This window comes from Aquarana catesbeiana, linkage group LG05 (genome assembly GCF_042186555.1).
Source record: "Aquarana catesbeiana isolate 2022-GZ linkage group LG05, ASM4218655v1, whole genome shotgun sequence".
Taxonomy (NCBI): domain Eukaryota; kingdom Metazoa; phylum Chordata; class Amphibia; order Anura; family Ranidae; genus Aquarana; species Aquarana catesbeiana.
In genome coordinates, this window is record NC_133328.1 from 344273413 (window position 1) to 344300078 (window position 26666).

Below are 26666 nucleotides of genomic sequence, written 5' to 3' on the forward strand. Positions count from 1 at the left end.
GATGTGGCACAATCTGCAGATAATTAGCCGATCAAACCCCTGTTTATAATAATAAGCAAAGGGCATTGCATCAAAGAGAGGCAGCCATTGATGACAGCCATAGGAGTGCACAAGGCATAATGCCTGGGCTCCTCCTTAGTTAAGTTATGGTAAACGCAAAAAGTAGCCAAAGTTTTAAAAGCAAAAAGTATTAACTGATGGGTCTGAGAGCTCAGTGATGCAGATCCTGGCTTGTGTCCACCCTCACAGCGAACAGACAGCAGCTGGAGGGTGGAGGGGTTTAAGACAGCATGAGTGACTAGCGAGGAGCCAATCACTACATGCCTACGCTCGGAGAGGCGGGGCTAGCCGGGGCATCCCCCGAGATGGCGGCGTGCAGATGGCGCCTCTCAGCACACCAGGGGGCGTGTGGATAGTGACGCACTGCTCCCTGAGGATGCAGTGACGTCAAGCCCTGGGATCCCATGTGTAAAGGGACCGTTTGACCAATAGGGATAGAATATGGACTTGAGCGTGAAATGACTAATGGGGGGGAGTAGCTAAATGTTGGGTGAATAAAGATAGATCATTATTGGGATGGGAATTTTCTTGATGAAGTAGTTCCAGGGCATCTATAATATCTATATCAAAATCAAATTCTGTAGGGCTTGGCGTGGATGTCTCAGGTGTCTCTATAGGCACCTTACTAGGCTTGGTTTGGTTTTTAAGGTTTTTAACCTGAAAGAATCTCTTCAGAGTGAGATTCCTGATATAACGATTAAGATCTTTAAAAAGAATATAGGGGTTGGGTGGGTTGGATGGAGCAAAATTAAGGCCACGGCTAAGTTGCAATTTTTCAGCTTCACTCTGTGGGATTTCATTTTTGTGTCTTTTATTTCTTTCTATAACCCCTCTGCAGCCTCTTCTGTGAATTTTCTTTCTTGGGTAGGGATGAGCCAAACACCCCCCTGTTCGGTTCGCACCAGAACATGTGAACAGGTAAAAAATGTGTTCGAACACGCGAACACCGTTAAAGTCTATGGGACTCGAACATGAATAATCAAAAGTGCTAATTTTAAAGGCTTATATGCAAGTTATTGGCATAAAAAGAGTTTGGAAACCTGAGTCCTGCCCCAGGGGACGTATATCAATGCAAAAAAAGTTTTAAAAACGGTTGTTTTTTCGGGAGCAGTGATTTTAATAATGCTTAAAGTGAAACAATAAAAGTGTAATATTCCTTTAAATTTCATACCTGGGGGGTGTCTATAGTATGCCTGTAAAGGGGCGCATGTTTCCCATGTTTAGAACAGTCTGACAGCAAAATGACATTTCAAAGGAAAAAAAGTCATTTAAAACTACTCGAGGCTATTAATGAATTGTCGGACCGACAATACACATAAAAGGGAAACATGCACCCCTTTACAGACATACTATAGACACCCCCCAGGTATGAAATTTAAAGGAATATTACACTTTTATTGTTTCACTTTAAGCATTATTAAAATCACTGCTCCCTAAAAAACGGTCGTTTTTAAAACTTTTTTTTGCATTGATACATGTCCCCTGGGGCAGGACCCGGGTCCCCAAACACTTTTTAAGACAATACCATGCATATAAGCCTTTAAAATTAGCACTTTTGATTTCTCCCATAGACTTTTAAAGGGTGTTCCCCGGCTTTCGAATTTGCCGTGAACACCCCAAATCGTTCGCTGTTTGGCTACCTGGCGAACAGCTGATGTTTGAGTCGAACATGAGTTCGACTCAAACTCGAAGCTCATCCCTATTCTTGGGCATTGGACAGAAGGGGGTCCTTCACTAAAAAAGTTACCTTATTGGAATTGGTGATGTTGGAAGATGATATGTCATGGTGAACTGGATGAGCTGGTATGTCTACCAGGGAGAAATGGGGTCCTGTGTGGGATTCAGGTGTTGGTAAGGTACCCGAGCTGGATTGCTCGGGTGTGGTGTTGTGCTCGATGGGACTGGATGGGGTAATGGTAGAAGTTCTAGCACTACACATGTCCGAGACAACAGGGGTCTTGGGCAAAATGGTTCTATTGTTATAGAACTCATTAAGGCAATCTATAAAAGTAGTGTTAAGCGTTTTGGAGGAGGGTGGCCTCGTGTGTTTGGGTAATCTGGTTGGATGACCAGATGAGGAAGGGGTAAGGTCAGGCAGATAGATGGATCTCATTTTTTCGGATGATCTGATAGGTTGATCCAACGTAGGTAGAGTGCGGGTGAGAGAAGGTCTAGAGATCTGTAATGCCGCGTACACACGGTCGGACTTTTCGTCTACAAAAGTCCAACGGACGCTGACGGACTAAAGCTGGCTGGTAATCCGATCGTGTGTGGGCTTCTCCGGACTTTCAACGTACTTTTTTAGCCTCAAATCCGACGGACTTTAGATTTGAAACATGCTTCAAATCTTTACGTCGTAACTACGACGGACCCCGAAGTCCGCTCGTCTGTATGCTAGTCCGACGGACAAAAAAACGACGCATGCTCATAAGCAAAAACTAAACGGAAGCACTCGGTCTAGTAAAACTAGTGTTCGTATTGTAGGTAGCACATTCATCACGCTGCAAAATCTGTGATCGTTGAATGCAGCGCATTTTATTTCTTCTTTACGAATGCTCTAAAGAACGAAGGTGTTTTGCTGTTCATAATCAGAGTTCTCCCAAACTGATTTCTGGATTCTTTTTCTCTTTGATCTCATGAATGATATAGTATGCTTTTTAAAAACAATGTTTCCATACTAATAATACTTTTTCCCTTTTTTTTTTTTTAGGTTTGTAAAGTTACCACAAAGAACCCATTATTCTATTTTTTTTTTTCTAGTGATTATTTTTTAGTTTTTAGATAAAGTTAACCCAAAGCACCGTTTTTGGTTATGTAGATTTTTTTATTTTCAAGACTTACCACTTGAACATTATTAACATTAGTAATGTATTTTTGGTGTGTTTTTTTCAAACTCAATGAGATTGTTGTCCCTTGTTAATTTAACATTGTGTGTAAAATCAATGATTTAAAAGAAAACACATAAAGTCTTTGGCTAAACTCAAAAAAGATCCATTTATTCATGGTCAAAATAAAATAAAGAGGAAGTCAACGCTGGCAAAAGTCGGTGTACAAGAAAATTGGGATCTTGCGGAGTCCATATAAGAGGGAGCACAATCTGGTCCAAGAATCCCAGAGATCAACAGCACCAGCAGATGATCTAGATGTCCCCAGACTGTGGTCCTACAACAGCCTGCGTCTTCTGTCAGACCAGACTGAACCCAGGTCATCACTTTCTTCTCTTCCCTGCAGCCTTTCCTCCACGCTGCCCTGCAGCCTTCCCTGTAGCCTTCTTTTGAGGCTGTGGCTCTGGTGTTTCAGTTGTGGCAGGAGGAGGAGGAGGAGGAGGAGGAGGAGGAGGGGGGGCTGCCTCATGTAGTTGGGTGTTTCGTGTTAGCGTGCCCTGCAGCCCCTTATGGATTGTTTCCCCAAATAGGCGCTCACAAATGAGGCGCTGCTCCCAATCCATCTGAAGAAGCCTGCTGGCTAAGTAGCAGCCATAGGATTCTTCCACTTCGGGGGGGCTCCTTAAAAAACGGGTGGCCTCTTGCATGAGGCGCAGGGATGCGTCCTGTGTGACCATCCCCTTCCTGGCCCTTTTTTTGGGAAGGTGGAGGGGAGGCACTTGGGATTCGGTCAGGCTCCTACTGGGCCCAGCCACCTCACTTGGCCCAGCCACCTCACTGGGAGCAGCCACCTCACTGGGAGCAGCCACCTCACTGGGAGCAGCCACCTCCTGCCTGACACTGGGCCCAGCCTCCTCCAGGATGATGGTGAATCCGGCCTCCTCCAGGCTGTCCATGGGCCCGGTCTCCTCCTGCCTGCCACTTTCCCCACATTCCTCCTGGATGGACTCATCCTGTGTATAAAAAAAGGACAATAGTTTGAGTATATTTTTTTGGGTTCATCAATGACACACAGTTTGCTTCTCATGAATAGCAAATTCAATGTGAATACATCTCTTTAATAAAAGAGTCTAATCAGACACCCTAATTATTTCAAGCAGGTGCCAAACATATTTAGCCACTACTGTCAATTGATATGTATACACAATTTTGAGTGCAAAATTATTTTAGACAATTATAACATCCAGTTAACATCATTAATATTAGTACAGTAAATATTTGTTAAAATAATTTACCTGACTCCAGATGGTCATATCCGGTTCATCCAGGATGGAAGACCCAGCTTGCTCCTCATCAGCCTCTGCTGGGGTGGAGGGAAGGGTGGAGGGAAGGGTGGAGGGAAGGGTTGAAAGTGATGGCCTGGCTTCATTCTGGTCATCAAGAAAACGGAGTTGATTGTAGTACCACAGCCTGGGTACATAAACATCATCTGCTGATGCTCCTGATCTCCTTGATTCCTGGATCTTCTTATGCTCCCTCTTATACATGTTCCTCAAGACCCCAATTTTCTTGAGCAATGTCTCCATTGTTGCTTCCGGGATGGTCGCCTGGACAAAGGACAGAAGTCTCTCCAGTGTTGACTTCCTCACATGCTTTGCATAATACTGAGGGTGTTTCACCTCCCACAAATTCCTCATCTCTCGATATTTAGAAATAAAAGCTGTAAGGAACTCTGGATCCTTAAATAGGGGATTCATTATATCTGGAAAAGATAAAGTCACAAGACAAAAAACACTTATTATAGGTTTCTGCTAACCCCTCATCATCTTCTCCCTATGTAGGCCTCATCAATCTATCAAGCCATATAGGCCGCTTGCTACAAAGTCATGACCATAAAACCCAAAAAAAATATATTTAAAATTACCTTTGTTTTGTAACGTCCTGGTCCACTATCACCTACGCACAGAACGTACGTACGACACGTGCGCAAGGGCCCTCTTCATACACTACGCATGTGTGAAACTCCGCCTGCGTCGCCCGCCCCTGACGTTCGAAATTAACTCATGTTCTCCGCCCCCTAATTCGACGCACAGAACGTACGTACGACACGTGCGCAAGGGCCCTCTTTATACACTACGCATGTGTGAAACTCCGCCTGCGTCGCCCGCCCCTGACGTTCGAAATTAACTCATGTTCTCCACCCCCTAATTCGACGCACAGAACGTACGTACGACACGTGCGCAAGGGCCCTCTTTATACACTACGCATGTGTGAAACTCCGCCTGCGTCGCCCGCCCCTGACGTTCGAAATTAACTCATGTTCTCCGCCCATTTTTTGTTACGGCGCGTAGTGGGGTAAATAATGGCGGAGACACCTGATATGTTGACGACCTCAGGTAGTGGAGACAGCCCGGAGGCCGGAACGTCAAGATCTGTGAGGCCTAGATTTAAGGCCTCTAATATGAGTTTTAAAGAGATGGTGGAGATGGTGGCCATTCTTCACAAAGACGACTATGATGGGAAGTATGGGCCGTACGCACGGCCAAATTTGCGCAAGGCCAAAATAATGGCGAAGGTCGTGGACACTTTGCAGGCATCTTTTGGGGTCCAGCGCTCCAGAGATCAACTTAGAAAAAGATGGTCTGACCTGAAACTCAGGGAGCCGGATCAATACAGACGTATCCGGAAAGTTCTTAAAAAAAGTAAGTACTTGTCGTGTTTTTCTCTTGTGTTTATTACCTTGTATACTGCTCCATGTGCTTTTCCTTCCTATACGATTTTTTTGTTCATCGTTTTAAACGATCTTTTACTAAACCTCGTTACATATCTATAGATAGATCTATCTATCTATATATATATATATATATATATATATATATATATATATATATCTATATAGATATAGATATATATATATATATATATATATAGAGAGATATATATATATATATAGAGATATATATATATCTATAGATATATATAGATATAGATATATATCTATATATATAGAGATAGATAGATAGATATATATATATATATATATATATATATATATATATTAATTATATATATAGAGAGAGAGAGAGAGAGAGAGAGAGAGAGAGAGAGAGAGAAAAATATATATAGAGAGAGAGAGAAATATAGAGATAGATAGATATAGAAATGTAAAACATTCTTTTGGAATATTTTAAGTTAGCTTTTTTTTTTTTCTTTACATTTAGTTAGATATTTAGAGATTTTGTTCCAGATATAGAGAGAGAGAGATCAAAAGATTATTAACTATATTTTGAGATATTGATATCTAGATATCTATCTATACGATATGTCTTTATAATTTTAAATATTGAGGTAAAATAGGAACTCTACACAAACCACTTCACTACAAATGTTGGAAAATTACTATGTACTAAAATATCTGTGTGCTAAGTAGATTAATAATTTTTTGTTTCACATAGGGGAAAAATCACTCAGCCAACAAGAAGACAGTCCACCCCAAGCCAAACATGATTGGGAAATCAGCCCAAGTCCCACTGAGGATGTGGAGGAAGGAGAGGTGGGCGACATGGGCACCCCACCAGGTGAGTGTCTGACACACCAGCTTACGGTAATCTATGCATGGCTGCCTTTTGTTTAATGTAATTTGTCTACTCTATTTTAGGGGATCTGGTTGTGCTTGATTCAAGCAACAGTGCCACCCCCGAGGATGTGGAGGAATTATGCTACATGGGCACCCCACCAGGTCAGTGTCTGAGACAACAGCTTTATTATGGTAAGGTAAACTATGTATGTGTGCATATTTCTAAATACATTTTTTGGTTTCATTCCACTTTAGGTACAAGAAGTAACTATTTCACCTCAGAAAGTGCCCAACGGCTAATTGGTCAAATAATGGCCTGGAATAAGGACATCGATGAAATGCGTAATCGGCTGGATCGTATGCAGCAGGAAATGAAGGACATGATTGATGTTTTGGGTCGAATCTAAATGCCCTTTTTGAAACCCCAAAACATCAATCATGTCCTTCATTTCCTGTTTTGCTGACCCCATTCTGGGCCTTCTCTTTATTTTTTTGGCTGAACAGAAATGGCTGTTTAACCCAATTTAAAAAAGGAGGGCTGTTTCTCGTAAATACCTAAAAAATCCACAAAAAAATAAAACTTGATTTTCTCAAAAACAAAAAAAAAAAAAAAAAAACTTGATTTTAAAAAAACCAAAAAAATAAAAAAACTTGATTTTAAAAAACACCAAAAAAAATAAATAAATTGATTTAAAAAAAAAAAAAAAAAATTGATTTTCTCAAAAACCCCCAAAAAAAATAAAACTTGATTTAAAAAAACCAAAAAAAAGAAAAAAATTGATTTAAAAAAACCAAAAAAAATACTAAACTTGATTTTAAAAAAAACAAAAAAAAAACAAAAACTTGATTTTAAAACAAAAAAAAAAAAAAAAAATGTGATTTTCTCAAAAACCAAAAAAAAAAAAATAAAACTTGATTTAAAAAAACCCAAAAAAAAGAAAAAAACTTGATTTGAAAAAAAACAAAAAAAATAAAAAACTTGATTTTTAAAAACAAAAAAAAAAAAAAAAAAAAAAAAGCCTGTTTGCGAAAATCAAAAAGCCAAAAATATTTTTTTGTGGATTAGGGAGAAATATTTAAATATAATTATATTTTGCAAAATTATTAAGAGATCATTATATTTTTGTCTATGAACATTTTATACTAAATGCAGAACTGAATGCATAACAACCATTAATAAAAACATCTCCTTATAGGAATTAAATAAATGTGTGGTTTGTTATTTCAATGCTCAGTATCAGTTTGGTTATAATTGTAAAAAAGTTGTTTACAGTGGCAATGGAGCTTATTTAGACATTTAAAATTAAAATACAGTTGGCACTACAACTGCTCGACCATAACCTAGGAGACAGCCCAAAAGAAAGGCAAGCAATAAATATAATGCAAGATTTCATCAATATTTTTTTTATTGTAAAAAATTAAATATCCTGGCCCATTGCAATGGCCCCCCTACCCATAAAATAATTAACATATTGCTGTCTAACTTGACGGGCACTTTGGGGGGCCAAGCCAGTACGGACAGTATCCAGGCCCGTAAGGTTGGCATCTATTTGTCCGGCCTCAGGCCCAACTGTGCCTATATAATTCTGAGAATGTTTGTTTAAAAAGTTGTGCAGAATGCAGCACGATAAAATTATAAAATTAAGTTTGTATTCCGCCAAATTAATGGCTGTTTGAAACAGGTGGAACCGGCTGGCCAGAATTCCAAACGCATTCTCAACCACTCTTCTAGCTCTGGCCAGCCAGAAATTAAAAACCCTCTTCTCCGGGGTGAGGGTTCTTTGGGGGAATGGCCTCATGAGGTGCTTGCTGAGAGCGAAGGCTTCATCGGCAATGAAGACAAAGGGGAGTCCTTCCACGTTATCCGCATCAGGTGGCAATCCCAGGCCACCACTCTGGAGACGCTGGCAGAACTCCGTCTGGGCAAATACTCCTCCATCCGACATCCGGCCATTCTTCCCCACGTCCACATATAAAAATTCATAGTGTGCCGACACCACCGCCATTAAAACAATACTGTGGAACCCCTTATAATTAAAATAGTATGACCCCGAATGGGGTGCTGGCACGATGTGGACATGTTTCCCATCTATGGCCCCTCCACAATTGGGAAAGTCCCAACGGCTGGCAAAATGGGATGCCACAGTCTGCCATTCCTGTGGCGTTGAAGGAAACTGGGGAATCAAACAAGAAAACCAAAATCAATTAATTTGTAAGCTAACATTGCAAGAAAATTAGACAATTAAAAACATTAGTCCCCAGCATCAGTATAACATTAAATAATTTAATTCTTCTGGAATAACTAATATGGAAAGGCACACTTATCAGATTGCTCACCCCCTCTGATGGAACATTGATTACATTTTAGGGGGTTGTGAAATCCCTAAAAAAGATTACTTTTAGGACACGCAGGAATTTAGGGACTAAAAAGGCTACAAGACTGCAGTTGTCGCACTCTGCAGGTGCAGTTGCTAACCAGCTTACAGTAAATGAGGTAATGTAAAAAGGCATTCATGTTGCAAGGAGTACACAATCACATGCAAGGGCAATTAATGAAAACACTTTGAGGCTTGCATATGATTTGATGATGGAAATCAGCAGAGCTTCTGCTCATTTACTAAAGCACTGGAACAAATGCACTTGTAGAGTGCACATGCATTTAGCAAAGTGCAACATATATTTGCTTGAGACAAATCAACACCACAGAACATTCAAGCAAATTTTTACGAGGGTGGGGGGGGTTGTGAAATCTAGCTAATTGCTAATTAGCAGCACACTATTTGGAGTGAGTTTAGGGGGGGGGGTTGTGAAATCTAGCTAATTGCTAATTATAAGCACACTAAATACACTCAAACAAAATACATTCAAAATGAGTAGACTAGGTGGATATGTTCACATCACTGCATGCTGGGGAGGTTATTGAAGGAAAATATACATGCATGACAAAAAATAACAGGAAAAAAATCCAGCATGTGTGAGGATAAAAAGGGGACATTCACACTATATTGCAATGATGGTAAGTAGTGTTTGAAGCAAGAAATACATTACATTATCAAAGATTACATAAAAGAACATGTGATGCTAATAAAAGAAAAATATCTTACCTTAATATAGTCCTTCTGCAGGACCTGGATGATGGCAGAACAGGTCTCTGGGATAATGATACCCAGAGCCTGGGGGGAGATGCCTGTCGAGAACTTAAGGTCCTGCAGGCTTCTCCCTGTCGCCAAGTACCGCAACGTGGCAACTAGCCTCTGCTCCGGAGTGATGGCTTGCCTCATGCAGGTATCCTGCCTGCTGATATAGGGGGTCAGCAAAGCCAACAAACGGTCAAAAACGGGGTCCGTCATCCGGAGAAAGTTCCTGAAATCCTCAGGATTATTCTCACGGATCTCACGGAGCAAAGGCATGTGACAGAACTGGTCACGCTGAAGCAACCAATTCTTGGTCCATGAACTCCTCCTCGCCCTGTTCATGGACTGGTCTTGGGCTGAAGAATAAACTACAGCACCAAACACATACAATGCACGAGCTCGACGACGAGTACGTACAGGTAACATGGTTTCAAAACGGTCGGCTGGTCAGAACGCACTTAACAGAACGCACTGAAGAACAACAAGGCCTGTGAAGAACGACCTGAAAATCAGGAACGAGCGGCCAATAAAACAAAGATTTCTCAATGCCAACTGACCAAACGCACTGAAAAGCAGATACAAACCTCACAAGCACAGTCTGAACAACAGTTAAAACGAACTGAAAAATACGAGTCTCACAAGCGCGAATCGTCTCTCACCAAACTTCTACTAACACGAGATAAACACGAGATTAGCAGAAGGAGCCCAAAGGGTGTCGTACGGGCTATTGAACTTCCGTTTTATAGTCTCGTCGGACTTGGTGTACGTCACCGCGTACTAGGCTGTCGTACTTTTGTGTGGTCGTGTGTAGGCAAGTCCATTCGTAAGAAAGTCTGCCGCAAGTCCGCCGAAGGTACGCCGGAAGTATGTCGGACAGGCTGTCGGACTTTTGTAGGTGAAAAGTCCGACCGTGTGTACGCGGCATAAGGGGTTACTAGTGAGAAGGGATGGATGGTATGGATTGATGACTAGTTTTATTTTTCCATAAGATCATTTTATCATGTGTGTAATCATCAAGGTGTCGGTGGAATTTGCCTAGTTTCGTTTTGATGAGAAAATCCTCCTTTTTCTTAGTGTTGTTAATGAGAGTGTTGAACCATGTCAAAGGAACACAGGTTTTAGTATCAATGGGAAAAAAGGGGGTTGAATCGCGTTAAAAATGAATAGCGATCATATATATCATCGCCAACCCAAATGTTGAAAAGTAGGTGAAAAATCCCTATTGGTGCATTAAACATGAAATTCAAAACATATTAACAAATTAATGATCAATCAAATATACAATAATATATATAAAAATCCATATACAAAGAGATGAGTGAATCACCCAAGTGATGTAAAGATGAAAACTCAAAAAAAGTTCCAAAGGATCAGATGAACATAAAATCTTGCTGTGAGAAGAAAAAAGTGCTTGTTCCACCACCATAAATGAGACTGGCCGCTTACCAGAATCTCATGATCCCCCGTTACAGATTATCAGAGAGAGCTGTTTGTCAGTATTGATTCGGAACACGACCAATGGACCAGAAGCCTTATACCGGGATGAAACATCAGAGACCTTGGTACCGTACTAAAGATGTTCACACTGACAGGTACTCAGACATCAGCCCACAGCAATACGAATATGGCATGAAAAATAGAAAGGCTCCATATAGTGTAAAATCGTTGGCTTTATTAAAATGGATAAAAGAATTAAACTCACGTGCTAGTAGACAATAGTAGGCGCTTAGTATAGTCTGAAGTGCTGGCCGAGAGCTCGCAGACAGCCCGTCCTACTGGAATCAACAGCGGCAATAGGAGGTGACGAGAACACGTCGTATCACGTTAATATCAATGATATCCTTTGTTAATATTTGTACTTGGTGTACAAATTGCTCAATTCTGGATTGTCTGTGCCAAGACAGGATCTCCAACCATTTTGCAGTGCAAAAATTCGGAGACACCAGTCCATTCTTTTGCACAGTCTGGTTCCAAGAAGGGATATAGTTGCGTCACTCTCAAGCCCCTCAGTGAGATATTAGATTTTAGGTATAAATTCAAGAAAAAATTGTCCCACCATTGGATGTTGGCTGAATGAATGAGTCTTTCTAATTTTTTAAATTTACCACACAAGGTATATCTCATGTGGCCATGAGGTCTAATATTGGGAGAGAACAAGGATGGGGTAAGGTGGCATGAAGATCATTTAAAATATGGTATTGATGTGATTTTATATCTGTCAAAAATGACATAGTGCTTATTGTATTAAAATAAGATGCACAATAAAAAGAAAATGTTGAACCATAATATGGAAACAATAATACGCAGCAGGTAATTCAACAAATGTAAACAGCATGCAGTGCAAAATGAGCTTCTATTATACAGTGGAAATGGGTGTGGTTCTGGCACAAACTGTAGTTCAAATGATGCCAGAGAACCTGAGTCTGTGTTATTGTAATGGGTGTGGATCAGGGTAAAGAAAGAAATGCCTTCTAAGTATGAACTGTAGAAACTTTATTGTACAATAAATAAAAACACTCACATTGAGGTTAAAAACTATCAGCATGAGGAAAATCCTGCAGCGGTGCACCTCCTTGCTTGCTGGTTTAACAGGCTGTGTCACTCAGGAACCCATAGAAAGCCATACCCCGGCTCTGTGCACTCTGTGGCTCAGATGGTAATACAAAGGAGAGGTCTGAGGTGCTGGTGGACCACAGCGGCGTCTGACATTTTCCTCCCCATTCTAACCATTATCCTCCATTTTTCTTCCAGATCACCTTGATATCGTAAATAAATATTTTTTAGGTGGTTGGGTGATCTTCGCCACTAGGGTGGTGGGTGTTTTTGGTTCGGTACCTGTAAGTATATTGTCCGGGATACACTTTTTTAAGTTATTTGTAATTTTTCTTTCTCTTTCTCTCCCCATAACCCCCCAAAAAATCCCCCCCTCCTCCCACTTGATGGTTTTCAGGAGACCTGTCTCCACGCTGCCAAGCCAGGCTTGTGGCTGGCTCCATGGATTTGTGGCCCCTATCACCATTTATGGTATCTAATATCCGCCATACAGCATTTCTCTCTTTAGCATTCTAGATCATTAACTATTTTCAGGCCATCACACATACGCTCACCAATATATGTGTACACCATAGACAGTTAATTATTTACTAACCTCATGCCCAGTGTCCCTATCAGTTTTTTATATATATACTGATCCCTACATTCCCTTATTTTACCCATACACGTGACTTTAGATCATCATGTTGCTATTGCCTATACATGGAACTTGTCCACCATTTGGCCCCCTCGTCCCTATTTCTCAAATTACCACCACATTAGTATCCTCTTATGATACCCCATGATGGGCTGAATGTCCAATACTTACATCAAGTCTAAATGCTTTTTTCCCAATATTTTAAAATTTATCACACATATTTTATCCTTGTTTTATTTTTATTTTAGCCACCTTTTATTGTTCCATTCCTCTCTTTTTGTTCCCGTGGTCGTTCCCATTCTCACAATGTAGTACATTACATTTGGTTATCATTGTTGTTTTTATTGTTATTTTCAGTATGTCCACTAGATGGCCCCCCACCTGTATGACCACATTATTCTCCACCTGTGTTTCATCATCGCCTGCCATTTCCCCCATCACTACAAGATGGTGGACTCTATATATAGCATGTTGAATTCCTGCATATCCAGCTTGACAATGGAGTGCGCCTGTCCATTCCACTGACAGAGCGCAGGCTCAGAAACAGCGTTGCAAACACTTCTGGTGATGTCAGACGCTGCTGCAGTCCACGAGTGCCTCAGACCTCTCCTCTGTATTACCATCTGAGCCACAGAGTACACAGAGCCCGGCAGATGGCTTTCTATGGATTCCTGAGTGACAAAGCCTGTTGAACCAGCGAGCAAGGAAAAGCACCACTGCAGGATTTTCCTCATGCTGATCATTTTTAACCTCAATGTGAGTGTTTTTATTTATTGTACCATAAAGTTTCTACAGTTCATACTTAGAAGGCGCCTCTTTCTTTACCCTTTTTCTACATGTTTTGGAGCGTGCTTCTGCTATCCTGAAGATGCCTGCCCTGAGTTATGGACCATTTCTTCTTCATCCCTGGATATCACCATCCATCTTGCACAGTTTGTGCTCTCCCATGATCCACACCCATTACAACAACACAGACTCAGGTACTCTGGCATCATTTGAACTGCAGTTTGTGCCAGAACCACCCCCATTTTCATCTCAGCTAGATACCATGTTAGCTTTATGTTAATCTGCTGGTACCATTCCAGTCAGTAAGCTTTCCTTAAAGTGGATATAAACTCTCCATATACCCAGTGAAGTGAACAGCCCCAGATGATACACAGGGATGAAACAAATCTCCCTACATAAGTTTTACATGCATATCTGCTGTTTTCACCTTGATATACTGTTTAGAAAGTGCACATCTTGTTACAATTTTCTCTTCCTGGTTCCCCTGTAGGAAGCTATTATTGCTAGACACTGTGAGACAGCTGATTGGAAGAAAGGCACACACCTCCTCCCCACACATGCAGAGGTTGCCTGTGTATAGTTTAGCATGCTGCTAATCTATTTATAGAAACCTCCCCCGACACACACTCCTGACTCAGAGAGCTTGTCAAAAGTTGATAACTTGTCAGGCTGATAACAAAGGGACAGAGCAGAACAAAGCTATGGGACAGAGCTTTGAAGAGAGATAACAAAAACACTGCAGATATATGTGCCCAGCTCAAATTTCATGACATCAACTTTAAAGATTAGGAACAATGGTTTAGCAATGACCTGGCAAAGTTCTTAAGGGCTCTTGTGTGCAAGCCATCTGGTCCTGTCAGTGCATGCAGACTGGTTAGTTTCATGGGTTGCCTAATGAGGTTTGCATTTGGGGATGTGCCCCCCTTAAGTCTGCCAGCACTGCCCTTCCCAATGTTTAACATAGGGAAAATGGAAGAGATATAGGATAGCTTAATTATACACCTTCCCAACCACTCATAGTGAAAACACGGGCAGTAACTTTTTAAGGCAGCAGTGTGAGGAGCTCATTAACCCTTTTGTAGCTGGATTAAGATCTTGGCTAAACACCAGAATTTAAGATCTTGATCAAATAAATAAATAAATATATAAATAAATAAATGATTAAGCGCATCTACACTTTTCATGCAATTCTGCAGCCAAATATATATCAGTCTTGAAGCAATATATAATCAATCTTAAAATATTGGGAATAAATATCAAGTTGCTACATAAATTAATTGCCTAAATCACAGTGGATACTTGAATTAAACATCACTGACATGACAAATAATAAAAATGATAAAAAAGTAAAAACTATGAAGTAAGAATTAATTGTAGTGTCATAAAAAATAATTAGAGTAAAAACGAATAATGGTATCATAAATCAATACATTATGAACGTATAAAATGAGTGTCATAAAACTAACCAATGAAATAATAATAAATTGAATGTTGTTAACTAAACTTACAAAAGAGAGACACACCGGATCACTAAAGGCTAAAATTATAGGACTGTGCTAATCTCTATATCCTCATTTAACCCTCCATGAGCCATACTTTTTATTATAAACATCCAATACGTCTCTCCACTACACAGACGATTGAACCTTTATTTTTCTGTAAGATTTTTTCCGTAGATTGAGGAACCTTCAGTACTGCTATTGTGTTATCACAAAAAGTGTCTTGGGACACTATAAAGAGATACCTATCTTTCACTAACTAATGGTGTTCCCCAAATCTGGTGTGCATGGTTCTAATGGTCCGGCCTTTGCATAAGAGGCCACACAGACAACATAAACCATAGATGAACAACTGTGTAGAGCAGGCAATAAATTGATTGACTAAATATTCCTTACCCTCAGAATCCAAAAATTATTTTTGCCCTTGTGTAATAAATTGACATGCCTTTTTCCAGTTTGGAATCTTGTAGCAGGATAGGCCAATGCTTATTTATAATTATATTAATGGTTCTAAACTGCCTATTGTAATTGGTAATAATGGTGAGTTGGTTGAGATTTTTGATGTAGTATTCTGTGTAGCTGGACCAACCCTATGCTTAAGGTATTTATCAAATGTCTCATTAACGTACCCATTTTCATATCACTTATAGAAATTTTTTTTTTATTTCAATTGATTTTTATTGAAAATGATAAATTATAAAAGTGACAAAATGATAAAAGCAACAAAAAAATATGAAATACGGATACTAACAGTACACGCAATACGCCATTCAGCGATTTGTATGGTTTATTAATTTACAACAATAGTAAGGAAGAGCTCATATCTGTAATTCCTTTAATTCATTATACCTGATAATGGATATATAATAAAGGTGTATTTGAACATGTCACATTAGTATAACATATAACAAGTATCAAAGATGTGTAAAGAAATGTGAATAACTATAAGAAATTTAATATAAGTAATAAAAAGTAAAATGAAGGAGCATGAAGATTTACATTTTGTGTAGTGGTAATACCAAAAGTCATGTGTGAACATCTAAGGTGTATGTTTAAGGACGTTGGGTTCGATCATACCAGTTGTTCCATGGTTCTTATAATGAGCCAACTGTTTGTTGTTTACCAATCAAGAATGCAAACAATATTTTGTATGTGGCTTGGATGTGGGTTAATTGAATAATTTCATCTATGGTTGGTGTATGGGGGTGCGCGGTTCTGTTGACTGCTTTACTAATTTGATTCCTACCTATGAATGAGAACTGCAGCTTAGGGGTATAGGGAAGCGCAGTATTTTTTATTGTTTTTGGTGTTTGGGGGTGACTCCAATGTCTTACCAAAGATAGGTGAGTTGCTAATAATATATGGATTATTGGTTTTGGGTCGTAAATTATTTTGGGTGGTACTATATCTAGACCCAGAGAAAACAAGGCTGTCCCTGGAGAAATAGAGATTGAGATCCCAAAGATTTCCCTTATTAGTCAAAATACTCTTATCCATAGAGACAATACTTTTGGGCAAGACCACAGAATGTGGTAAAGGGTGCCTACTGCTCTGCATTCTCCCAAGCAGTTGGGCGAGGTCTGTGGCACAAATTTAGATACCCTATGGGGAGTTAGATACCAGCACAGTAAAATCTTCTGAGTCAATTCCCAGAGGTTCATGCTTTTAGTAGCAGAATAAGTAGAAGTAAGTGTGTACTGCCATTGCTCAGAGGTGTACACTTCCCCTAATTCTTGTTCCCAGGCCCTGATAGGAGAGGATTTGATAAAATTGTCCTTGATATTCAATACATTGTACATTAGGGAAATGCCTTTAAGTTTGGAATTAGGATTGGTAAGAAATTGGACAATTTTCTATGGCAATGAAATATTGAATGATTGATTGGAGCATAAGAAATTGGTTATTTGAAAGTGTTTGATAACCATTGGGGGATATATTATATTCTGCTTGCAGGGTTCTAAAGGTTTTAATGGCCGGTCCTACCATGATACCATCCAATGTTTTAACCCTTTTGAATTCCATTGAGTGACTGATATGTCCGGAATGATACATGGAAGCCTCACACCACAGAGATGCAGAGAACATGTGTGGGGCTGCCTGGTGGCTAAGTGGGTAGCAGTTCTGTCTAGCAGCACCTGGGATGTTGGTTCAATTCCCCAACATGCTAATGCTTGTGTTGAAGTTTATATGTTCTCCTGTGTGGGTTTCTCACCACAATCCAAAGACATGCTGGCATTTTATTAGTCTCCTGTCAAAATAGGTTCTAATGTAAGAAAGTTAATTTTGGACTTTAGATTGGAAGCTCATTGCAGTCAGGGACTGATGTTAATGTTTATTAGCACTAATCATGCCCAGGGACTTGGACATTTCAAATTTTAGGGTTTACACTGCACGGATACATATGCTTAGAAAACTGTTGCTTTGTTTATGTGGATGCAAATGGACTTTGATCTTTGTCCTGTAGTTGGAGATTTGATGCACATAGCCAAGGGCTAACACGGTTGCGAATAGTATTATGTATTCCTACTCATCAGGTACAATCACTTTAGACATACATGAAGATACAGATTGAAAGATACTGGTGGGCGTGTACTTCTATTGGGTGTGTCAGTGTGCTAACAATACAACCTCTCTTATATAAAGGCCTGCAGTAGGGGGGTTTGTTTGGCCTGAGAAGGTCAGTTTTTTTGCTGTGATTTGTGGGGGAGAAGGAATGATATTGGGAGATTTGATGAAATTCTTGTGCATTTTTTCAATCAAAAGTGGGTTTATGTGACCATGCTGTCAAAATTCTTGTGCATTTTTTCAATCAAAAGTGGGTTTATGTGACCATGCTGTCAACGTTGTGCGTGTATTGTTCCTGTCTGATCATGCAAACATCGTTTGGAAGCATCTGCTGACCTACTCTTTTTGATCTCGTTTAATCGTGTTCACCGAAATGCAGCTTCCAGCAGAACATGGGCACCAATGTATGTATGTGTGGATTGTGGGCTGGTGGTGGGTGTTTTGAATAAGGCTTTTAATATTATGTCAGAATGCTTTGTAAGAATGACTGTTAAGTATGTTTCTATAATCTTGCAGATAAAAATGTAATGTGTTGCCTGTTATACACTGAAAATAAAGCTGTGTCCGCTCTAAGGTTTTGTCAAATTTTAAAATTGTAAGCTCCTATGAGCAGGGCCCTTAAAATCCCATTGCTAAATGTAGCACCATATATCCTGTCCAAATTTTTTTGAAGCTAGTAAATGAATGTAAATTTTTTGTTTTTCTGCTGGTAAAATAAAAGTATATTATTGAGCTTTATTGTGGCGTTTTTTTTTTTTTTATTCTACTTTTTTCTCTTTAGTTTTTGTGGGTGGTAGTTTTGGGAAAGTGCAATATTTCTTATATTTTATTTCAATATGTATTTGTGCACCAAAAAACTAATCTCTTTGCCCTGGTTCACATTGATGCTACTTTGAAATCGCGCTACTTCACTTGAAGTAGCACGATTTCAAAGTAGCAAGGTCAGCGTGATTTCAGGTGCTACTTGATAGACATTTGTGTGGCTTCATACACAAATGTCTATGGAAGTTGCATCTGAAATTGGCAAAAGTAGTGCAGGAACTACTTTAGCAAATTGGTGCGGTGCCACAAAAAAAGTTGCATCGATTGGAACAGTGCCATTGCTGTCAATAGTCATGAGATTTGATCTCTCAAATCGCATGACAAATCGCTCCAATGTGCTTCTGCACACCTGTAAGTTAATGATAAAGGTGGAAGTCTATGCCACACAGACCAGCCATCAGCAAGAGAGAAAAAGACTGTGGGACAGAGGAGGACGCTATCCCGTATGCCTATACTGAGTTCTCTACGCCGGACTATTTAAGTTTGAAATGTGAGTGATTTTAATACCAATACGCTATTAAATGTACAGTTTACTAAGAGGCGCCTTTCTTGTTGTTTTTCTTTTTCTTTATATATAACAGCTGTGGAGAATTGCAGGTAATGAATTCAGCTGGTGGATAGGCAGTGTTGTATGTGTCAGCTTTAGTTCACATTGGTGCGATTTGACATGTCAAAGCGGTGACAATTGCACTGTTTTAATTGGTGCGACTTTGGGGTGCAATTTGTATTGCTATCAGTGCAGAAACCTGCACAGATGTCTCTGAAATTCCCTCTGCAGTTGGGACTGACATGCAGGAATGAAAGTGTGTGATTTCAGCTGAATGATTTCCTCCCACTGCTAACCCAGGGACACCATTTCTTATTGAACGCCTTTAAATATCATAAGTAGAAATACAAATTTGCATATCTGCAAATAAACAAAAATAATAACATTCTAATAGTGGTTGCGATCAAATATTCGCAGTAGCGATCAAAAGAGTGTTCCACCGCTTGATCGTTCTTACGGGAGGCGAGAGAGAGTCCTCCCTCCCGCCGCCCTCCAGTGCTTGTACCGACTCACTGCTACGACTGGTGAGTCGGTCACAGGATCCGCCAGCCCCGGATGTTTAGCATAGAGATTTCTGGCTGACCAGATGGTCGCCGGAGTCTCTATGATCGTTCGGAGGCTGGGCGTGATGTTATGACATCACGCCCAGCCTCTGTATTAAAAAAAACAACGCCGCTTCGGCTGGGAAGCGGAGATCTTTTTTTTTAATTTCAGGCTTCTAAGCGTAGAGGTGAGATGTGGGGTCATATTGACCCCACATCTCATTGTAAAGAGCACCAGTCATGCTTATTCCTATTATAAGGGATGTTTAAATTCCTTGTAATAGAAACAAAAGTGATAAAAAAAAATTTTTGGAAAAAAAAGTGTCAAGCTAAAATAAAAAAGTAAAATTAACAATAAAAAAAAAAATTAAAGCACCCCTGTCCCCGTGAGCTCACATGCAGAAGCGAACGCATACATAAGTCCCGCCCAGATATGAAAACGGTGTTCAAAGCACACATGTGAGGTGTTGCTGCGAACGTTAGCATGAGAGCAATAATTTTGGTCCTAGACCTCCTCTGTAACTCAAAACATGAAACCAGTAAAAAATTTTAAAGCGTCGCCTAAGGGGATTTTTAAAATAGCGAAGTTTGGTGCCATTCCACGAGCGTGTGCAATTTTGAAGCATGACATGTTGGGTATCTATTTACTTGGCGTAACTTCATCTTTCACATTATGCAAAAACATTAGGCTAACTTTCTTTTTTTTTTTTTAAAGCCCAAAACTTTTTTTCCCTAAAAAAACGCATTCGAAAAATTGCTGCGCAAATACCATGCTAGATAAAAAGTTGCAATGACTGCCATTGTATTCTATAGGGTCTCTGCTAAAAAAACATATATAATGTTTGGGGGTTCTATGTAATTTTCTAGCCAAAAAATTATGATTTTTACATGTAGGAGAGAAATGTCAGAATTGGCCTGGTAGGCAAGTGGTTAAAGGCTATGTGACACGAACATGAATAATCAAAAGTGCTAATTTTAGAGGTTAATATGTAAGTTATTGTCATAAAAAGTGTTCGGGGACCTGGGTCCTGCCCCAGGGGACATGAATCAATGCAAAAAAGTTTTAAAAATGGCTGTTTTTTCGGGAGCAGTGATTTTAATAATGCTTAAAATGAAACAATAAAAGTGTAATATTCCTTTAAATTTCGTACCTGGGGGGTGTCTATAGTATGCCTGTAAAGGGGCGAACAGTCTGACAGCAAAATTACATTTCAAAGGAAAAAAAGTAATTTAAAACTACTTGCGCTATTAATGAATTGCAGGTCCGACAATACACATAAAAGTTCATTGATAAAAACGGCATGGGAATTCCCCACAGGGGAACCCTGAACCAAAATTTAAAAAAAAATTGCATGGGGGTCCCCCTAAATTCCATACCAGGCCCTTCAGGTCTGGTATGGATATTAAGGGGAACCCCAGCCAAAATTTAAAAAAAAAATGGCGTGGGGTCCCCTCAAAATCTATACCAGACCCTTATCCGAGCACGCAACCTGGCAGGCTGCAGGAAAAGAGGGGGAACTCCGGCCAAAATGTTAAAAAAAAAATGGCGTGGGTCCCCCTCAGAATCTATGCCAGACACTTCAGGTCTGGTATGGATTTTAAGGGGAGCCCCGCACCAACTTTTTTTAAAAAATGGCGTGGGGTCCCCCCCAAATATCCATACCAGACCCTTATCAGAGCACGCAACCTGGCAGGCTGCAGGAAAAGAGGGGGGACGAGAGAGTGCCCCCCCTCCTGTACCGTACCAGGCCACATGCCCTCAACATTGGGAGGGTGCTTTGGGGTAGCCCCAAAACACCTTGTCCAATGTTGATGGGGACAAGGGCCTCGTCCCCACAACCCTTGTCCGGTGGTTGTGGGGGTCTGTGGGTGGGGCGCTTATCGGAATCTGGAAGCCCCCTTTAACAAGGGGACCCCCAGATCCCGGCCCTCCCCCCTGTGTGAAATGGTAAGGGGGTACAAAAGTACCCTTACCATTTCACAAATAAACTGTCAAAAATTTTAAAAATGACAAGAGACAGTTTTTGACAATTTCCTTTATTTAAATGCTTCTTCTTTCCTCTATCTTCTTTCTTCTATCTTCCTTCGGTTTCTTCCTCCATCTTCTTCTTCTTCTGGTTCTTCTGGTTCTTCCTCCGGTGTTCTCGTCTGGCATCTCCTCCGCGGCGTCTTCTTCTCTTCATCTTCTTCTCCGGGCCGCTCCGCATCCATGATGGCATGAAGGGAGGCTCCTGCTGTGTGACGCTTCTCTCTTCATCTTTTTCTCTTCATCTTCTACTCTCACCTTCTTCTTCTTCTCTTCATCTTCTTCTCTTCATCTTCTTTTTGGGCTGCTCCACATCCATGATGCACGGAGGGAGGCTCCCGCTGTGTGACGCTTCTCCTCTTCTGACGGTTCTTAAATAATGGAGGGCGGGGCCACCCGGTGACCCTGCCCACCTCTGATGCACAGGGACTTCCCTGTGGCATTCCCCGTGACGTCAGAGGGGGTGGGGTCACTGGGTGGCCCCGCCCTCCGTTATATAAGAACCGTCAGAAGAGGAGAAGCGTCACACAGCGGGAGCCTCCCTTCATGCCATCATGGATGCGGAGCGGCCCGGAGAAGAAGATGAAGAGAAGAAGACACTGCGGAGAACACCAGAGGAAGAACCAGAAGAACCAGAAGAAGAAGAAGATGGAGGAAGAAACTGAAGGAAGATAGAAGTAAGAAGATAGAAGAAAGAAGCATTTAAATAAAGGAATTGTCAAAAACTGTCTCTTGTCATTTTTAACATTTTTGACACTTTTTTAGTGAAATGGTAGGTGTACTTTTGTACCCCCTTACCATTTCACACAGGGGGGAGGGCCGGGATCTGGGGGACCCCTTGTTAAAGGGGGCTTCCAGATTCCGATAAGCCCCCTGCCCACAGACCCCCACAACCACCGGGCAAGGGTTGTGGGGATGAGGCCCTTGTCCCCATCAACATGGGGACAAGGTGTTTGAGGGGCTACCCCAAAGCACCCTCCCAATGTTGAGGGCATGTGGCCTGGTACGGTTCAGGAGGTTGGGGTGCTCTCTCATCCCCCCCTCTTTTCCTGCGGCCTGCCAGGTTGCGTGCTTGGATAAGGGTCTGGTATGGATTTTTGGGGAGACCCCACGCCATTTTTTTTAAAATTTTGGTGCAGGGTTCCCCTTAAAATCCATACCAGACCTGAAGGGTCTGGTATAGATTTTGAGGGAGACTCCACACCATTTTTAAAAAGAAATTTGGCCGGGGTTCCCCTTAATATCCATACCAGACCTGAAGGGCCTGGTATGAAATTTAGGGGGACCCCCACGTCATTTTTTTTTAAATTTTAGTTCGGGGTTCCCCTGTGGGGAATTCCCATGCCGTTTTTATCAATGAACTTTTATGTGTATTGTTGGACTGGCAATTCATTAATAGCCGCGAGTAGTTTTAAATTACTTTTTTTCCTTTGAAATGTCATTTTGCTGTCAGACTGTTCTAAACATGCGAACATGCGCCCGTTTACAGGCATACTATAGACACCCCCCAGGTACGAAATTTAAAGGAATATTACACTTTTATTGTTTCACTGAAAGCATTATTAAAATCACTGCTCCCGAAAAAACGGCCGTTTGTAAAAAAAAAATTGGCATTGATCCATGTCCCCTGGGGCAGGACCCAGGTCTCCAAACACTTTTTATGGTGAAGAACTTGCATATAAGCCTTCAGTGAGAACTTTGGATTTTGCAGGTTCGAGCCCCATTGACTTCCACTATTCCAGCATATGTGATCTGACAGGCATTATTGCTGCAAAAGCGCTGCTTTCCATTTGCATTAGCACTGACTTTCTGAGAGTTGAAATCTTTCTGGCTTTTTTGGAGAGTTATTTTTTGGTACTGCAGGAGAATTTTTTGGCGCTATAGTAAATGACCCCCATAGTAACATATAAGTGAAGCACGCTAACAGATCACAAAAAGCCACACATCATACCACAATATAAAAAAATTAAAGAGCAGATTAGAAACAAAGTAATATACATGTTTCGGTCTAGGAAGGGTTTCAAAGATATTTCTAAGGCTTTGGAACTCCAGTGAACCACAGGGAGAGCCATTATCTACAAATGGAGATAACTTGGAACCGTTCGTGAACCTTCCCACGAGTGGCTGGCCTCCAAAAATTACTCCAAGAGCAACAACGACTCATCCAGAAGGTCATAAAAGAACATAGAAAAACATCTAAAGAACTGCAGGCCTCACTTTCCTCAGGTAAGATCAGTGTTCACGATTCATCAATAAGAAAGACAAATAGAGTCAACCAGCGCAGACCATAAAATCCTAACTAAAAGCAGCTGTAGTACTGAGGGTAAATTTATCAAATCCCAAAAAACATACAAATAAAAGGCAGTACAGCGCATACATAAATAATAATAAAAACAATCAATAAAAGTCCATATGCAAGTGGTAAATGCAGAAGAAATCCAGCAATTCCTCCGGTGACATAAGTGACATGGAAAACATGCGCAAAACTAACGTGACTGGATCGTGACATCACCCGCGCTCTGCTCGTCTATCCTATGTGGATCATCCATCCACACTCATGCTCGTATCCTTCGCACTGGGGCACAAGTGCAATGTTTTGTAAGTGTTTCCACTATTTACAATAAATTTTTTAGCAGTATTCAGAGAGCACTAGATTTCTTTTTACATCTTTTCCATGTGATTACTGCAAACGTACCAGTTGCTGATGTTTGATCAAGTCCTATATGCATCTCCTCCTGCCATTATCCCTGTGAAGGAACTGCTGTTTTGACCTGACTGATTTACTCAGGGGTCCATCTGTAGAGGTGAGCGGCTTGTGTCACTGAAGCTGGAGGTCCCTTTCACTACAGTCACTCCGCATGTTTTCCATGTCACTTATGTCACCGGAGGAATTGCTGGATTTCTTCTGCATTTACCACTTGCATATGGACTTTTATTGATTGTTTTTATTATTATTTATGTATGCGCTGTACTGCCTTTTGTTTGTAACAATAAGAAAGAAACTGGGCAAAAATGGCATCCATGGCCAAAGCTGACCAAAAAGAACACAAAGTTTGTGACCTCAAGCTCAAGTGCACTTTGGATATGCAGCAGGACAACGATCTGAAACACATCAGCAAGTCCACCTCCAAATGCTTTAAACCAAAGCAAAATTTTAGTTTTGGCGTGGCCCAGTCAAACCCCAGGCTTAAATCCAAGTGAGATGCTGTATCATGACCTTACACAGGCCGTTCATGCTGGAAACCCTCCAATGTGGCTGAATTAAAACAATTCTGCAAAGAAGAGTGGGCCAAAATTGCTTCACAGCAATGTGAAAGACTCATTGCCAGTTAACGCAAATGCTTGATTGCAGTTGTTGCTGCCAAGGGTGGCACAACCAGTTAGTAAGTTTGGGGGCAATTACTTTTTTACATAAAGCCAGGCAGGTTTGGACAGCTTTTTTGCCTTAATAAATGAAACCATCATTTAAAAACTGTATTTTGTATTTACTCGGGTTATCTTTGCGTAATATTAAAATTAGTTTGATGATCTGAGTAATTTAAGTGTGACAAATATGCAAAAGAATAAAAAATCAGAAAGACGGCAAATACTTTTTCACACAACTGTAAAAGGAATCTTGTTTTTTTGTCCTTGGTCCTTTACTTTGTATGCTAGCCATTTCCCTGCCTTGTTACCAAATGCATAGTGGTTCATTTTTAACCTCTTATGCCCTGTACACACGACCGGTTTTGCCGTTGGAATAAACTTCGAAGGTTTCTACGACAGAACTCCGATGGAATTCCATTCAAGCAGTCTTGCCTACACACGGTCAAACAAAGTCCGACCAAAGTCCAACCATCCAGAACGAGGTGACGTACAGCACGTACTACAGCACTAGAAAAAAGAAGTTCAATAGCCAGTAGCCAATAGCTTCTGTCTTGTACTTGCTTCAGAGCATCATTTTGGTCCGTCAGAACAGCATACAGACGAGCGTTTTTTCTGATAGGAATTGGTTCCATCGGAAATATTTAGCACATGTTCCATTTCTAGGTCTGTCAGAATTTTCGAAAAAAAAAGTCCGATGAGGCATATACACGATCGGAATAGATGATGAAAAGCTTCCATCTGACTTTTTGCTGTTGGACATTCCGCTCGTGTGTACGCAGCTTTAGTTGCTTTTTCAAAGTCATTAAGTAATAGTGCTTGTAGGTCATGGCGTAAGTTAAATAATTTTGGGGCTAGGGCAGGAGAGGGTTTTGTTTTGTTTTGCACTCCTATATTTTGAATTTCTTCAATTATGTAATTGATATGTTTTGTCCTTTTGCCCTTTGCCTCTAATTTAATAAAGAATCCCTAATGAATGTCTTATGGGCGTTCCAAAGTGTGAAAGGGCTGTTCACAGATGTATCATTGTTGGAGTAGACATGAGTTGGCTCTCCATATAAGGGTGGTATGGAATTGTTAACAGGATCGAGGCATGGTCAGACCACATGATATTGTTGATAGTGGTGGTAGTAGCTTTCTCCAACAGCCATTTATCCAGTAGGAATAAATCGCTGCGGGAGTATGATCGGTATGGGTTTGAAAAAAAAGTAAAATCTTTCTCACTGGCATGGAAACAACGCCAAGAACTATACAGTTTTTGTGCTTGAATGCAGCATTGCAGTGATGGGGTGTGTCTCCATCTACAGGATGTAGAATACATAGTAGAGTCCTGAGTGATATTAAAATCCCTGCAAAGGAGCAATCTGCCTTTTAGGTGTTTCCGGGTGGATTTTAATAGTTTGTTAAGAAACATATTTGATGTGCGTTAGGCACGTATACATTCACGAGAATGAGTGTTGTAGAATTGATGTCACAAACTATTATAAATGACATGCCCTGGGTAAGGTGAAGTTGACTGTGTCTTTAATGGCCGTCAATACACCTCTCTTTTTTGTGTTAGCATTGGCAGTGAAGACATGAGGAAAGTTTCTATGAGTACATTTGGGTGGTGTACTATCACAGAAATGTGTCTCCTGTACACATAGAACATTACAGTGGAAACACAGAGCTTCTTGCCATAAGGATTTGCTTTTAACAGGGTGATTGAGGCCATTTGCGTTAATAGAGAG